At 39.5% G+C, this 16951-nt stretch overlaps 1 protein-coding gene across 2 annotated transcripts in view; it reads right to left on the bottom strand.

The window, feature by feature from the left end:
- Positions 1-5923, bottom strand: part of LOC131537541 (NACHT, LRR and PYD domains-containing protein 12-like) — a 53488-nt gene extending 47565 nt beyond the window's left edge. For both annotated transcript variants that reach the window (XM_058771061.1, XM_058771062.1), the window contains exon 1: positions 3053-5923. The gene's annotated coding sequence lies outside the window, so the exon portion shown is untranslated. The remainder of the gene's footprint in view (positions 1-3052) is intronic.
- Positions 5924-16951: the final 11028 nt, after the last annotated feature.

Consider the following 16951-nt stretch of genomic DNA (forward strand, 5'->3'; position numbering starts at 1 on the left):
AGGCTTTCCCCAAGATTCTCTTAAGTCATGACTTTGTTGACCTCACAAGACTGAACACAAGAGTTTGCTGGGCGTTCATGTATTCTATATACTGTATTCTAATAATATATTTAAATTATATACTTGTATATTTGTAAATTATGTTTTTTTATATTATTATTATTTTTTTTATTTAACGAAAAACCAAAATGATAAAGAGGGCAAATAATTTTGGAGGACTCAGTACAGTATTTAAACATGATTGTGTCTATGCTTTTTTCCAGAAATGCATGTTATTGTGTAAGGCGTAGCTGCATGGACTATCAATGGAGGAACAGAAAGCTCTGAGATTTCATTATAAAGATCTTCATTTGTGTTCTGAAGATGAACGAAAGACTTGCGGGTTTGTAACGATATGAGGGTGAGTAATTGATGACAGAATTTTCATTTTTGGGTGAACCAACCTTTTAACTTCTGTTACCTGGAGTGTTCAAGACATTGTTAATGCTGACCAATATGCCATAAGAAATGAACTGGGAGTAGAATGAATACTTTACACAAACACTTGGTGACATCACAATTCAAGATTTATTTTAAGCATACTAAATATGGCTGTAGTGAAAAGTGTAACTGAAACTTGAGAATTTCTGATAGTTTTTGTTTGTTTGTTTTTCCAGACTACATCCAAAATAGTGTTTCCACATCTGAGATGAAGGCAGTCATAAGAACCAAGCGGAACAATGAGGATAGTCTCTTCAAAAAATGAAACCTGTCTGAATAATGAGGGAAGAAATATGCATGATTGTGTGATTTGTAAATAAACACTAAATACATTTAGTGTAACTCTCAGCCTGTTATTTTAAGTTTAAAGAAAAGTAAAATCATTTATTGTTGCATTGCTGTTTTGACATTCACTGTTGTTAAGTCATTATATTGCAGATGTGTGCAAATAAAACTTGTTATTCTGAATATTCTGATTGTATTTCAGTGTTACTGTACAGCATTTTATTAGTATTTCACTTTGGTAGTACTGAATTGTCCTTCAGTTGTATTATATATTGCAGCATACTGCAGATTTATTGCAGTATAACTGTAGTAATACTTCAGCTGTATTGCAGTAATACTGCAGTTCTATTGCAGTTGTTTGTTAGTAATACTACAGCTCTACTGCAGTTGTATTTCAATAGTACTTCAGATGTATTGCAGTAAAACGGCAATAATGCAGTTTTGTTTTTAAAAACTGCATTGTTCTACATGTAACAAAAACTGCAGTATTAGTTTTTAAAAACGGCAGTATTACTTTTTAAAAAACTGAAGTCATTTTTTTGTAAGGGAAGCTACTTTTCCAATCTCATATTTCACAGATCTGCATTTAAAAGTGAACAAGCTATATTCATGGGCGCTATTGTTGCAGTGGGAGTTTTCTGTATTTATATTTCTGTAACTCTGTTGTGTTACACTTACAGTGAACTGAAGTGAATAAGTCAATGAAGTAGAAATTCTGCTTGTTTCATTGAATGAGTCTGAGTTCATCACACAGACACATTATTACATCGAAACTGTTGAGTGAAAGACCGAACCGAATTTGATTGAACCGAATCATTTAAAGGGTTGATTCATTCAGGAATAAAACACCATCATGCTGCTCAGAGACGCAAGACAGTGCTGTGGCTGTGTTTGGAATTATTTTTGTTGGCGAAATAGAGCAAAAACAGAAGATATGGTGTCTAAAATGTAAGTCTCTTGATTAACTTATTGTTTATTGAAATCAAAATCACAGTTTTTTTAAAAACAGCAGTTTTCGTGTGATATTAACTATATAAAATTATATAAATATATACATTTTCTGCCACCATATCTTGAATTTTGTGATTATTCTAAATGCATTTTAACTGACTGAATCATGCAGTGAAAGAACGCACTATAAATGCACACACGCACTGTTTAACCTATTAGCCTTCATCATGTAATGTATGTGTGCACTCTGTAAATGTGTTTTGTGTGGTTTTTGCTATACTCGATAATGTCAAATCGCACATCATTAAAACAACAATAACGATATTATCACAGACGATATATATCGCACACCCCTAGTCCCACGTCACATTGGAAACACTGAATGAGTTTGCAGAAGGCTCAGGCCAGACCACAGTAGATGCCAAGTCTCTTTTGCAAAAAATACAGACCGAGAGGTTCATCTTTCTCAGTGCAAGTGATTTCTGCTACTGACTGTGTCCACGTGATTGAGGGCCTAAATGAAACTTTTGCTAGGTTTAATAACTCAGACGGGGAATTTGAGCGAAACATGAAAAAAACCCTGATGTGCACAACTGGGACGTAGAGGGTGCATGACACGTAACAGAAAATGACCTGCCAGGCTCTCCAACTCTCATGTGACCTCTACAGTGGATAGATGTGCACCCTTTAGGAGTGACCTGGATTTGCAATCCTTGTGGATTTCCATTCTTGACAGACAGCTGATGGAACTTTGGCCAGTCCATTCTGTAACTTTAGTGATACGCAGAGTCTGGGATTTTGCACATTAATCTGGCAATAAATGTGGCAGACCCAGTTTTTCTGATGCACACCCAGAGTCTCTTTTCTGGCTACACCAGTTGTATGCAAGGAGGGGATTTCAAGTCTTAACCTGTGTTGACATTCTTTTGCATCGTTGATGCATTTCAATCACACTATTTTCCTTTCTTGCCAATTTATCATATATGTGTATTAATTACAGCTGACTCTCCAGGTAATCGGAAACACTTTATAATAACTTTCATTAATAAATCATTAACAAACATTTTATAATGCTTAAGAGTAGAGCTGCACCGATCGACCGGCCAGGGACCAGAATTAGCTGGTTTCCGCATGATCGGTCCGGACCGGTGACCAGCGGTCAGTCTGCCGATTCTGAGCCGGTCTGTTGTGACGTCACACTTACGGTGACTGATTTTATGTCGTGCCAGATGAGGCTTGCACAGCCTGAGTAACATTGCACGACCAAAATGTTTCAACACCAAATTTTTATACAACAGTAGTTCAATAAACAAGAAGTTAAAATTAAGTGACTTACATTTTAGACACAATATTGACTGTTTCTATTTCGCTGATGAAAATAATTCCAATCAAAGTCACAGCAGAACTGTTTTGTGTCTCAGAGTGTTGCGTCCCGTATTGTTCTTGGAAGGCTGTTTTCTCCTTTTTCTCTCTCTTGCTTCACTCTCACCTCACAGGACCTGTGATTGGACCATGCTTCCATCAGTCATCGATTCTACGCGATGCTTTGAGGACCAATCAGACGTTAGTGGGCGCGAATAAAGACCCGGATGTGACGCGAGTTCGGGAGGAGCTTTTGCTTTTGACTTGTTTGCTCTCCTATATTTGCTTTGGTGTTTGCTCCTGTTTTTGTTGTTATTCTCTGAATTTGAGTTATTGTGTGTTTGAGTTTTCTCTTGCAAAACTTTACTGTTCATTGGCTGTTTAACTGCGTTTACGCTGTGACTTGACTCTGTTTATTCAAGTCCTACTTCTACACATAATGATGGGACCAGCTAAGCATGTCACGTTACTTACATCTTACTACACACAGGTTAAAGTTGTCTAAACACTCCTTATCTCTCTCTCTCTCTGCCTGCTGTTTTTTAATTCTTTCCAAGCTCATTGTCCCAGACCTGCCCTTACTTGTCTCTCGAGCTCTGTCATTCCAGATCGCAGCATCCTGTGTTTTTCTTTCTTCTTTCATCTCTTTCTCTTTTTCCCCCCCAGCTAACTTCATTTTTCGCTGCCTACTCATTTTCTAACGACAGCCTCTCTCTGTTCCTTCGCTCTGCTCGATGACGGAGGATCATGGGCCAGCATTCAGTTTCTGCCGTGCGTCTGATCAGTAGACAGCTCCTTCACTTCTCATTATTTCATCACCAATTTAATCTCAAGAGTTTGTTTTTCAGTTAGTAGTTTAATAAAGTGTTCCGACTTTAATCATTTAAGTCGTTTAAGACTTTCTTCAATCAGTAGTTTAATGCTAAAGAGTTTCTTCTTTAATTGGTACTTTAGTGTAAATAGTTTTTTTTATTCAGAAATCTTTCAACGTGACTCATTTTCTGTCTTCAGTCCAAAGTCTGAGCGTCTGGTGTTTTCCAGGTGAGCGTGAAGACAGAAGATCACTTTACAGGGACCACAGAGGAATCAAGCCAAGCCAATTTTATCAATTCAATTCAATTCAATTCAATATTGCTTTATTGGCATGACTGTAAAAAATACAATATTGCCAAAGCTTGAAATATATGTGGAGAAATATAATACCAATGAAAAGATCAAAATAATAGAATAAAAACCTTATAACAATATAAACTTAAATAAACAGTGTAACAAATAAGAACTTATTATGTGAACATTTCATACCACAGTGTTTAACACATAAACACACACAGGCTGAGGGTCACTGTGGTAGACAGTAGGGAAACACTTTGAGGTCAGATGTAATACACATATTACACACATTACACACATTCACCTGCTGTCTCTCAGGCTGTGGCACGTCCACACGTATCTCGCAGCCAGTGCTGCTGTCTGTCCCTCTCCTAGTACTATCTTTATTTGTTCTGTTTCACTAATGGTTGTAAAGTTCTTTATTAAGTTGGTGAGTTTGTTGAAGTAGAGGTTTCTTATTGATATGTATTTATGACAATGAAGGAGGAAGTGTGTCTCTGTCTCGATCTCTCCTGTCTCACAGTGAGCACACACCCTTTGCTCTCTGGGTAACCAGCTCTTTCTGTGTCTGCCGGTCTCGATGGCTAGTCTGTGCTCACTGAGCCTGTACTTGGTCAGGATCTGTCTCTGCTTTGTGTCTCTGACACTCTGGAGATAATCTTCCAATTCATAATTTGATTTTATGGTCCGATATAGTTGTAATTTACTTTGTGTTTTAGTCTCTTGATCCCAATGTTCCAGATATATATTTTTAGATTGTTTGATAATTTGATTTATTTTGATGTTTGGGTGAGAAGCAGTGCTGGTCTGAGACTGGTTAGTGTTAGTAGAGTTAGTCAGGTTAGTAAGTCTCAGAACCAGCTGACTGAGTGGACTCTTTTCGGGGTTCAGTTCTTGGGTTTGTAGTGCTTTAAAATGTAGCGATTCTGTGGGACTCGATTTAAGATGCATCCAGAATTTGAGGGATCTTTTTTGTATATTTATAATCAATGGGAATCGGCCTAATTCTGCCCTACATGCATTATTGGGTGTTCTCCTTTGTAATTTTAGGATCATTTTGCAGAATTCTGTGTGTAGGGCTTCTGTTGGATGTCTGTCCCATCTAGTGTAGCTCTGATCACTGAGTGGACCCCAAACCTCACTTCCATACAGCGCTATGGGCTGAATCACACTATCAAAGATTTTACACCAAATTGGAAGCGGTATTTCAATATTTTGGAATTTTTTCTTGATTGCGTATAGAGCTCTTCGAGCTTTATCTTTGAGAGCATTCACTGCCGTACTGAAACTCCCCGATGCAGTGATGATCAGGCCGAGGTAGGTGTACTGCATCAGTGCTGCCTAGACTGAACCGGTATCTGTGTTCCTGACATCTGGGCTTTTTCTGAAAGACCATAATGTTGGTCTTTTTGAGGTTTACAGCCAGGGCCCAGTTCTGGCAGTAGTTCTCCAGCAGGTCTAGGTGCTGCTGTAGTCCCTGTGGTGTAGATGACAGCAGCACCAGATCATCTGCGTACAGCAAAAGCTTGATGGTTTTGTCTTGTAGAGTGAGTCCAGGGGCTGTAGACTGGTCCAACTGCACCGCTAATTCATTAATGTAGATGTTGAACAGTGTTGGACTCAGGCTACAGCCCTGCCGCACTCCTCTTTTCTGGGTGAAGAAATCTGTATGTTTGTTGCCAATTCGTATTGCACATTTGTTGTTTGAATATATTGATTTTACAATGTCATAAACTTTACCCCTACACCACTTTGTAAAAGCTTATAATATAATCCATCGTGCCAAATAGAATCAAATGCTTTTTTGAAATCGATAAAACATGCAAATATTTTTCCATTTTTGGTCTGTTTTACGTGTTTATTGATTAGGGTGTGTAGGGTGTAAATGTGGTCAGTAGTTCTGTGATTAGGAAGAAAGCCAATCTGACTCGGGCTCAGGACACTGTGTTCATTAAGGAAGTTTACTATTCTATTGTTTAAAATACTGCTAAATAACTTCCCCAGATTACTGCTCACACAAATGCCTCTGAAATTATTGGGGTCCAATTTGTCTCCACTCTTGTGAATTGGGGTAATAAGTCCTTGGTTCCAGATGTCAGGAAAACAGCCTGAACTAAGTACAAGGTTGAATAATTTGAGCACAGCGGTCTGAAGCTCAGGTGTGCTGTGTTTCAGCATTTCACCTGGAATGCTGTCAGGACCACAAGATTTCTTACATTTTTGGCTTTTGAGTTTGTTTGTTAATTCTTTATATGTAATTGGGAAGTCAAGTGGATTTTGATTATTTTTAATTGTGTCTTCATAGGTTTGTAGATGTTGTTTGATCAGATTATAATTGTCATTGAGTTGTTTTGGTGGGATTTCTTTATACAAATTTTCAAAATGCTTTGTCCAAGTATCTCCATCTTGTATTGGCAAGTCTTGTGGTTTTGTTGTGCTCAGATTATTCCACATATCCCAGAACTGATTATGATTTATTGAATGTTCTATTTCTTGTAAACTTTTGGTCAGATGGTGTTGCTTTTTTGCTCTTATTGTGTCTTTGTATTGTTTTAGTTTTGAACAGTATTCAGTTCTTATGTTGGTGTTGTATGGTTCTTTATGTTTCAGATTTGATAATTTTCTAAGTTGTTTTCTTAATGTTTTGCAGTCTGAGTCAAACCATTTTTCACCTTTTGGTGTTTTTTTCTTAGTGTATTTTTTGCCTTTCTTTTTCAATTCACTTATATATGCTGCTTTTCGAAATATGTAATTGATTTCATTTGTAGCCAAATTAACACCATCTTTAGTTGTTTCAATTTTTTTATTCATAAATATAGTAATTAGATTCTTCAGTTCTTCAGAATTCAGGGCTTGGATACATTTTTCTGCACTGTCTGAAGTCCATTTGTATCTCTGCTGGACCTGATACAAGTTGCAGGTTTCCTGCTTGTTTTGTTCTGGTGTGTGATGTGTTTTAATATAAATGTTAGTTTGGTTATGGTCAGAAAGCGGAGTTTGTTGTATGACAGTGAATGCACTGAAGGAGGAGGGGTCCATGTCAGTGATGGCATAGTCAACTACACTAGCTCCAAGACCTGAACAACACGTAAACCTCCCTAAAGAGTCCCCTCTGATCCTGCCATTAAGCATGTACAGGCCTGAGGCTCGGCAGAGCTGCACTAATTCTCTACCATTTTTATTTACAGTTTGGTCAAGATTGTTTCTTGGTGGGAGGTTTTTTGTGAGACTCGGGGGGTTTTGGCCAAAGACATGCTCATTGCCCTTTGGATCTATATTATCAGGTTCAGATCCAGTTCTTGCGTTTAAGTCTCCACACAGCAGCACGTTTCCCTGGGCCTGGAAACGGCTGATCTCTGTGTGGATGTTGTTCAGATATTCCTCATCATGGTAAGGGGATTCTGCTGGAGGGATGTAGATGGCACAAAGATAAGTGTCAGTGGTTGAAATGCCAATTTGATTGTTTAGTTTTAACCAACAATGAAATTTACTAAGTGTAATTATAGAAATGTGTTTGGCCAGAGCTTCCTTGTACCACACCAGAATTCCTCCCGAGTCTCGTCCACGGTGGACTGTACTTAATTTAACTGAGGGTACAATTACTTCATAGTAGCCTGAGGGACAGTAGGTAAGTGCATCATTTCGACACCAGGTCTCGGTGAGAATGATAATGTCAGCATCTTTGTTATTTTTCAGAAATAGTGAAAAATAACAATTTTATCTGTATAGTGCTTTTCACAATATACACCGTTTCAAAGCAGCTTTACAGAAAATCATGATGTTAATGTTTATAATATCTGTATCTTCATTCCTTGAAGCAGATTAGAGCTGGACGGTAATATAGTTACATTATGTTATGATATAAACAATCACACAACTGAGATTTGTATAGTATGTACATAGCTTTACGTGAGTCAACTGTATTTAGACACAGGTACAGTTCTATCTGACTTTAAATATCGAGCTGTGTGATAATATAGTTAGATTTTGCAGTGATGTATATAATCACGCAGCTGAGATTTGCTGCCGGCTGAGTGTTTGGAGATGATAGATTTTGTAGTGGGTTTGCATTGCCACAGACAGACGGTAATCATGGGAAAATGAAGTCTGATCTCATGTTGTTTACTCGTCATCTATCGCTCTGTGTGTTGATTTCAGATCTGTTCAGAGTAAAGCTGCATTAAATCTGGAGGGAGTTTCTATAATGTGTAAATCAGTTTAGATTATTTGATTTCCATACCTTGTAATAAGGGCTGTCCTCGACTAAGTATTTTTCTGGTCGACTAGTAGTCGTTCATATTAAGCATTAGTCAACTAATCACATGTTTATTAATAAACCATTTAAAGAATTATAATGAGCCTTTAATTGCCTACATAGCCTAATAAGTGCTCAAGCACACGCATAAAGCTTGCTACAGCACACCGTCAGAAGTAATGATAATAAACGTGTCAGTGAAAAACAGTAAGAACTGCATTAAGATTTTAATAATTCACTGATAAACAAGTGCTTTCTTTGTTTTCAGTTTCAGACATGAAGTTTGCGACACTGACTCGTCATCTTGCGCCTGTATGCATGTTTCATACAGATTACGTAATCTGAGAATATCTGTTTTTTAATTTGAATTGGTTCATTTGAAAGTAGACATTTCACTCTCTATAGATATATTTTTCATGTCTGAAAGGCAAAGATATACACGGTGTTTCACACTCGTGTTCACAGACCGAGACAGAAACAGCATCCCGTTTGCTTTCATTATTTTACAAAAGCACGGTACTGTGAGTGCAAACAAATAAACGTAGAGTCTTCACAGATTTGAAAGATATATAACTCTTATCTGTATGAGCAGAAATGAGGGAGTATTTTAAGATCAAGTGAGCGCACCATCGCCTCCATCTGTCCTTCACGACCAAAGACTAGCCGTTAACGATCTGTCCGTCACGAACTGCGTGACTTCGCCTGTGGATTTTTTTTTTTTTGTCCTGTGACTAAGCGACTAATAAAATTTTGGTTGACCAAGCCTCTTCTGGTCGACTAACAATTAGACAACTATTAGGGGCAGCCCTAGTAAGCAGTACAAATATTCTACAACTACGTATACAAGTACTAAATGAAGTATAAATATCAAAAAGTTCTTTGCTCAAGGCAATATCAGCGATGGTTCTGGAGGTGTGGAAATCCCCTCAGACGATGTTTATATAAGGCCTTGCATCTTCTAATTTTTCTTCTTCGGGATTCTTTGCACTGCTGTCTCAATCTAAAACACTTTTTTTTTTGAGATATTGTTAAAGTACATTAATATATTGACCAAACACAACACATGAGACAAGTACTGCACCCTGATGAAAGTATTGCGATTTGGCTGTAATTGCACTGAAAATCAGAACATATTCCAAATACAATATAGTACATAAACTTTTGTGGAGACAGGAAAAAACACCTTAGCATCATCTCTTCATATAGCTGGATATGAACACTTCATCCATAACACAGTCAATGTCCTGAAGAATCTTCTTGAATGGTGACTCCATCCTTACACAGACTCTGTATCTATTAGGTCACAGGCCTCCTCCATGGCTTGAATGAGGGGTATAGCATAGGGTCAGAGGTCATAAACCTTCCACTGCCATGCAGAAGGGAAAAAGGAAAGGAAGGGAGAGTGTTGTGGGAGGTACTGGAATAATGGAACCAGATACCTAGTCTGTCCAATACTTAGTCTGTCTAAAAACGTGAGTATGTGGTTGGTGTTGTAAGGAGCTATTTTGGCATGAGGACCCCATTCTGCGTGATTGCAGCATGATTACCACCATGTTGACCCGGTACATTCAAAATAGCTCTGAGGCCAAAGATGTTTCTCCCTGTTCCTTTTCCTGCACCACTGCTTTTCATTTTTGTTGAAGACAAAAATTCACCTGTTGTCTTTTTATAGTGCTTACACCTTGATTTTTGAGTTCACAGTAAAGCACCTAAGTGTCTGCACACCTGATGGCCGTGTTTGATCAGTTGGTTCATATGTGTAGTATTTTGGAAAGCAGTGCCTTAAAATGGCAAAGAAGTGACATCATGATAGATTTCTGTGTCTAATGTATGCTCTGAATCTCAGCTACTCACCTGAACTTAAATATACCTTTGAGGTACTGCAGAAGATAGTCATGGAGCTGGAAGGCTGTACTCTATCAAAGAAAGCTCAGGTTCTTGGAAACAGACTCTATGAGTGAGTTGTTTCCATGGTACGTAAGGCAGACACACAAGGTATTTTCAGTAATATTATTATTTTTAAATAAGAGAACAACACCAATAAACTTCGGGTAATCAAAAAATTGTTTTATTACATCGTAGATCAGATTTTTGTTGGTTTTTTTCTGGAAACGTGCAGACTAGAATAACACAGAAATACAGTAGCAAACAATAAATGATAGAAAAACAAAAATTAAATAATGAATCCAAAGTTTTAACATGAGTCGGCTGAAACATCTAAATGTGAATGCGCGTTGTGTGACTATTTACAGTAGGTCTACATGTGGGTGAGTTTGGTCAAACATTCATCACTTTGACTGTGCGTTTCATCCTGTCACTTCAGGCACTGGGCTAATGTTTTATTCTGTGTGCACTGTGCCTTCACCATGCACATCAAAGCCTTTTGGAAAATCTATTTGAGGCGGTCGGGTCAGTTATGATATTGTGGTGGGCCGCCACAAATAAATCAATGTAGGCCTATGGGAAACACTAAATAATAATAATAATAATAATAATAACCTTTGACTGAGTATTGGCGAGCCATCTGGTCGAGCACAGCAACCCCAGCTTTCTTTTTTTTTTTTTAGCTGAAACTTCACAGGGACACCTGAGACTTATATTACATCTTGTAAAAAGGGGCATACAGTAATAGGTGCCCTTTAAAAAAAAACATATAACTTTCCCCTAGGTGTGAAATGAATTCCATCTTTCAAAAATAGCCCAGAACTGTCATGTCTAATGTGAGGGTGCTCAATCATGGCACTATTTAAGCTGTGCACAAATGTAGCCATAACTCTGTTAACAATCTTCCGAAGAAGAGGAGAAGTGCTTTCCACCGCAGTCCACCCGGCCAAACCAGCAGACACGGATGCCTGGCAGACTGAGGTTTCTTCCCATTGTCTCTGCAGCTCTCTGAGCACCACGTCTGACAGAGCTGTCACCAATGATCCACACTGTGTCTATGGAGGGAAAGTAAAAGAGTTTAATAGATGCTTGAGGTAATGAAAAATAAGAAGCTAACTATGAAAGGTAGCTCAGTTTTTTTATGTTGACAATACTGTCACATGTGGGAGAAAATAGAACAAGGGAGCAACACCTCAAAATATATATTTTTGTTGTCCTTTTAAGACAACAAAAAGAGAATATCATATCAGCTGTCAAATGTCAAGTTGCCAAGAGTAGTACTTACATTTTAATCAGTGTGCAGCAGACATCGTGGATGTGTCACGGGTGGCCATAACAACAGAAACCAATCACTGAAAGAAATAAACATCTTGTAAAAAATGCATAAAGTTTTGTGTGATGGGTAAGTGTAGGGGTAAGGTTTTGTGTAGGGGGATAGAATATACAGTTTGTACAGTACAAAAACCACAACACCTATGGAGAGTCCCCACAAAGATCGTGAAATCAAGTATCTCTGTGTGCATGTGTGTGTGTGTAAATACGTGAGCCCTGATAATATCAATTACAGATAAATAGTTGTTTCAAGGTATGTTGTGTAGTTTTAGGTTAATTTACCTCACGAGTAAGCTGGAAATGTTCAAATATCAACCGCCAATATGTCAAACTAGGCAGGCATGGATTCAGCAACCAGGCTCTTCAGCTCACCCACGTCCCGACTCTTTGCCCATTTTCAATTATCCGGGAGGGACACGCTGCTTTTTTTGCTTCCGGCTTCGCTACTGTTCGGATGCTCCTGCTTATTGCTCTAATCTTTGCTCCCTATTTATATACTTTTCTCAGATTTCTCTAAGATTTTAACTTCAGCATATCAGCACAGTGCTCAAACAACACAGTTTTTAGAAAAAGAAGACTGCTTGTAACAAAGTTACTTGCTGGACCTCCAAAACAGGTGGAACACACAGCAGATCGTCATCACGGACCCCCTCAGCATACAGCCGGTGAGTCCTGTGAATCTAGTGAATCTCAACAGTTCAACAGCTCAACAGTCAAAGTGTAGAGCAGTGGTCACCAACCTTTTCAAGCTGAAGATCCCTGACCTCGGCCTTAATGAAAGGCAAGATCTACCTATCGAAGAATAGATAGAAAAAGACAGCCCAGATTGTACTTCCAACTTGAGGTCTTTTATTTAGTATTTGAATTGTATTTGAATTTAATATACATTAAATGTTCTTTTCTTTAAAAGTAAGGCAGCTCCTGTATTTTGATTAGATTTTTTTCATCTGTGAAAATGCCATTTCACAGAGGTAAGTTGATCCAAAGTAGGTACTCACTTTTAGTGCACATGCAGTGAGGAGCGGAAACTTCTCTCTGTTGACAAGTCCCCAAAAGTCACTGTCCCTTGATCTGGCTTTCAGCTCAATGTCATTTTGCAAATCAACCATCTCCATGTCAACTCCACTTGACAAAGAAAATACTTGCTGGAATTTGGCTGCAACCTGTTCTATATCAATGAGCATGAATGGGTTTGAGACAAATACAGCAATACATTCCGTTTCATTTAACTCACCAAAACGCATATTGAAATCTGTTGCAACTTTGTCCAGGTGAGCACAGTATTTCTCAGGGTGAAAAACGTCCTTGTCTTTAATGCTCTGTGACATTTTTTCCAGGTTGGGAAAGTGTGTTAGCCTCCCGTTTTTAAGATATGTGATCCAAACACCGAGCTTAGACTTAAAAAAATGCATCATCTGACAGTTCCTTGTGCTCCTCGTTTCTTTCAGATAGAAATGTCTTTATCTCAGGCAGTAAGTCAACAAACCGCTGGAGCACTTTCCCGCGGCTCAATCACCGCACATCAGCATGAAGTAGTAGGTCTCCGTACGCGGCATCGAGCTCATCCAGTAACGCCTTGAATAAGCGATGCTGAAGTGCTTTTGCTCGTATCGAGTTTATCAGTTTGACCACCAATGACATTACGTGTGAAAAGTCTACGACTTTCCCAGCTAAAGCCTGCTGATGAATGACACAATGATAGTTCTTGAACTCGGGAAAATCAGGGTCATTACGGCACAGTGCTATAAAACCAAGGCACACGCCACGCATCGCCGGTGCTCCGTTGGTGGTAATTGCTACCAGTTTATGAATGGAGATATCATTTTCTCTTACATATTTTTTAAACTCATTGTATATATCCTCACCTCGCGTTCTCTCCTTCAAGTGCAAAAGAGTGAGGAAGTCCTCTTTTGTTGTAGAATCCTGGAAAGCCATTCTAACAAAAACAGCAAGCTGAGCTGTGTCCACTGCATCCAGCGATTCATCGAACTTGTCTTGTCACAGAGTGACAAGTCCTTTAACACCTGTCGATCCACGTCCTCTGACAGTGACTCGACCCTCCTTGCCACTGACGCAGGGCCGAGAGGTACAGCACGGAGTGAGGCTTTTATGTCATCTTTGTTTTTGAAATCCTTGAAAATAGTCTCTGCAGTAATGGCCATGGCTTCCTTGAATAATTCGCCATCCATAAAAGGCTTTTTGTTTTTAGCCAGAAAGTGACTTACACGAAACAATGCTTCAGTAGCAGCCTTACTTTGATCAGCAGATTTTGTAAAAAGTGATTGCTGGGCCTTCAACTCAGATCTCAGCCCGTCAACTTTCCATGCACAAATCGCGCTCTTTTGTGGGTAGCGGTCTTTAAATTTCGGGTGGTTGGTATTGTGGTGCCGCTCCAGATTCCCTCTTTTACATAATGCTTGTTTTTGGTGGCACAACATACATACACACTTATCTTTTACCAAGGTAAACAGAAATTCTGTTCCCATTCTGGATGAAAATTGTATGTTTTTGCCTTCTTTCGTGGAGCCTCCGCCATTCTAGTTTGACTGTTACCTCGCGGCCACGGGCTATCACCATGGAGATCCATATTGACGTTTGCGACAGTTAATTTACGGGTGCTCTTCTTTTATCTGATTGGTCACTTCATTGAAAATAAATAAAGCAGTTGGATTAAGAAATACAGATGCTTGCAAAACTGAAAACGTTTTTATTTTCGGGAGCTACCGGGACAGTGATAAATATCTACAAGTCGATCGCGATCGACGGGTTGGCGACCACTGGTGTACAGGAACAAGCTGATCGACAGACTAATCGATGGCACAAACAGGGAGCGAGACCCAAAGGCACTCGAGACATCAGATTGTCACGAGTATCAGAGTACCAGACTTTTTAGTCGAGATGGCCTCTTATGTTCTAAAATATAACTCTTTTAATTTTGACAAGGACTTTTATCTTCAAGTGAATGGCACGGCGATAGGTTTGATTTTTGCCCCGAATTATGTGAATTTATTCATGGGTTATTTCGAGCACCGCTATGTTTATAACTGTGATGTCAATCCATTTTTTTCTCGCATAATGAAATGGTATAGATATCTCGAGGATATTTTAATTTTTTTTTTTTTGGGAGACCTGGAGGAGGCCCATGAGTTTGTGACCATTTCAAATACTTTTGTAGAGGAATTGGAATTTTCCCTTGAAGTAAGTTCATTTTTTGGATATGTGGATTTGCCATTTTATTGAAAAGTTGCTGATTATGAAAAATACATTTTTGGATAGAGGATATCCCATAAAATGGGTTAATGATGCTTTTGAAATAGCTTCTAAAAAAACACGTACAGAGTTGTTAAACAAGAAGACAAAACGGACAAAAAAAACATTTGTTTACTTATCAGATAAGAAACATTTTTTAAAAACATTGGCATTTACTAACCTCGGACCCAGAGTTGAGCCCTTTTTTTTGATATCCTCCAATGATTGTAAATAAGTGGTCTAAAAACTTTAGAGATCTTCTTGTACATGCCCGGTTTCAGAGTGCGGTCTCTCCTACATCTCAAACCTTATTGAGTCCTATACAGAAAGGAAATTACACAAGCCAGGCCTCTGTGGCTCTCTCCGATCACCATCGGAGGGAACCCACACCCGAGTAGTAACACTCTCATGGACTCCATTACCCACACACCCCGTACCAAGGACTAATCACCGCCAGGTGTTTCCCATCTACCCCTCCATATAAGCCACACTCTCCTTCAAGTCGGTGTCACCTGTCTCTCCGCTGAGGAAAGGGAGAGACGCAGCCGTCAACATTTGTGTCTGTGCTGAGGGCTGCCTGTCCCGCTCGCCCATCCCGGCGAGATTCCACTACGGTGAGTGCTGACTACAATCACTGTACTTCTTTTGGAATCCCCATCACTATTAACAGTGACGAGGGGGGAATCGAGACCATAGCCATGATCGATTCTGGGGCAATGGGGAATTTCATTGATATTTAATTTGCCAATTCTCATAACCTCCCTATCATTTCATGTGAATCCCGGGTAGCGGTGGCAGCACTAGACGGACGACCGCTGGGCTCTGGGAGGACTCCCGAATTACAACTTCAAACCGGAGCCCTACATACCGAGTCCATTAGGCTGTTCGCCATTGAATCTCCTCAGAATCCTGTCTTCCTGGGCTTGCCGTGGCTGGAGAGACACAATTCCCGCATCTCATGGTCGGCACAGCAAATTCTCCAATGGTCAGAGTTCTGTCAACACCACTGTCTAACTTCAAGCTCCAAATCAACTGCTCTTCCCAGGGAGGAGAGGCCCGAACTCAAAGATCTCCTCGAATTACCCATCGAATACCAGGACCTGTCAGAGGCCTTCAGTAAGGCCAAAGCCTCCAAACTCCCTCCGCATCGACCTAGCGACTGTGCCATAGACCTTATCCCAGGGTTGACGCCCACCAGAGGCAGAGTCTTCCCTCTTTCACAACCCGAGTCAGAGACTATGAAGCAGTACATAGAGGAGGAGTTGTCTAAAGGGTTTATTGTACCATCAAAGTCTCCAGCATCAGCGGGGTATTTCTTTGTCAAAAAGAAGGACGGAGGCCTCCGGACCCTACATTGATTATCGAGCTCTCAACGACATCACCATCAAGTTTTGCTATCCATTACCCCTGGTCCCAGCAGCCCTAGAGCAGCTCTGCACCGCCAAATACTTCACTAAACTTGATCTGCGCAGTGCATACAACCTGATTCGAATTAGAGAGGGAGATGAGTGGAAGACAGCTTTCTCGACCACATCCGGGCACTATGAATATCGGGTTATGCTGTTCGGGCTAGCCAACAGTCCTTCTGTGTTCCAGGCATTCATCGATGAGGTCTTCCGGGACATGATGAACCAATTCGTGATTGTTTACATTGACGATTACATCGATTACATTACAACTTGAAACCCATGTCAAACACGTCAGGGCAGTACTCCAGCGGCTCATCAAATACCAACTGTATGCCAAGGTACAGAAATGTGAGTTCCACCAGACACCGATTTCGTTCTTGGGCTGTCATCAACTCTGAGGGGGTTACTATGGACTACAGTAAAGTGCACGCGGTGCTCAATTGGCCTAAACCCACAACAGTAAAAGAACTTCAGCGTTTCTTGGGATTTGCAAATTTCTTTTTTTTTTTTTTTTAGGGTAATTATTATTATTTTTTTTATTATGCAAGTAAAGAATGTGACAATGTTTACATGTACCAAATACATAATATACCAAACATATAACATATAAGACAAAGAGAAGACAAAATAAACA

The sequence above is a fragment of the Onychostoma macrolepis genome, chromosome 03, assembly GCF_012432095.1.
Source record: "Onychostoma macrolepis isolate SWU-2019 chromosome 03, ASM1243209v1, whole genome shotgun sequence".
Classification (NCBI taxonomy): Eukaryota; Metazoa; Chordata; class Actinopteri; order Cypriniformes; family Cyprinidae; genus Onychostoma; species Onychostoma macrolepis.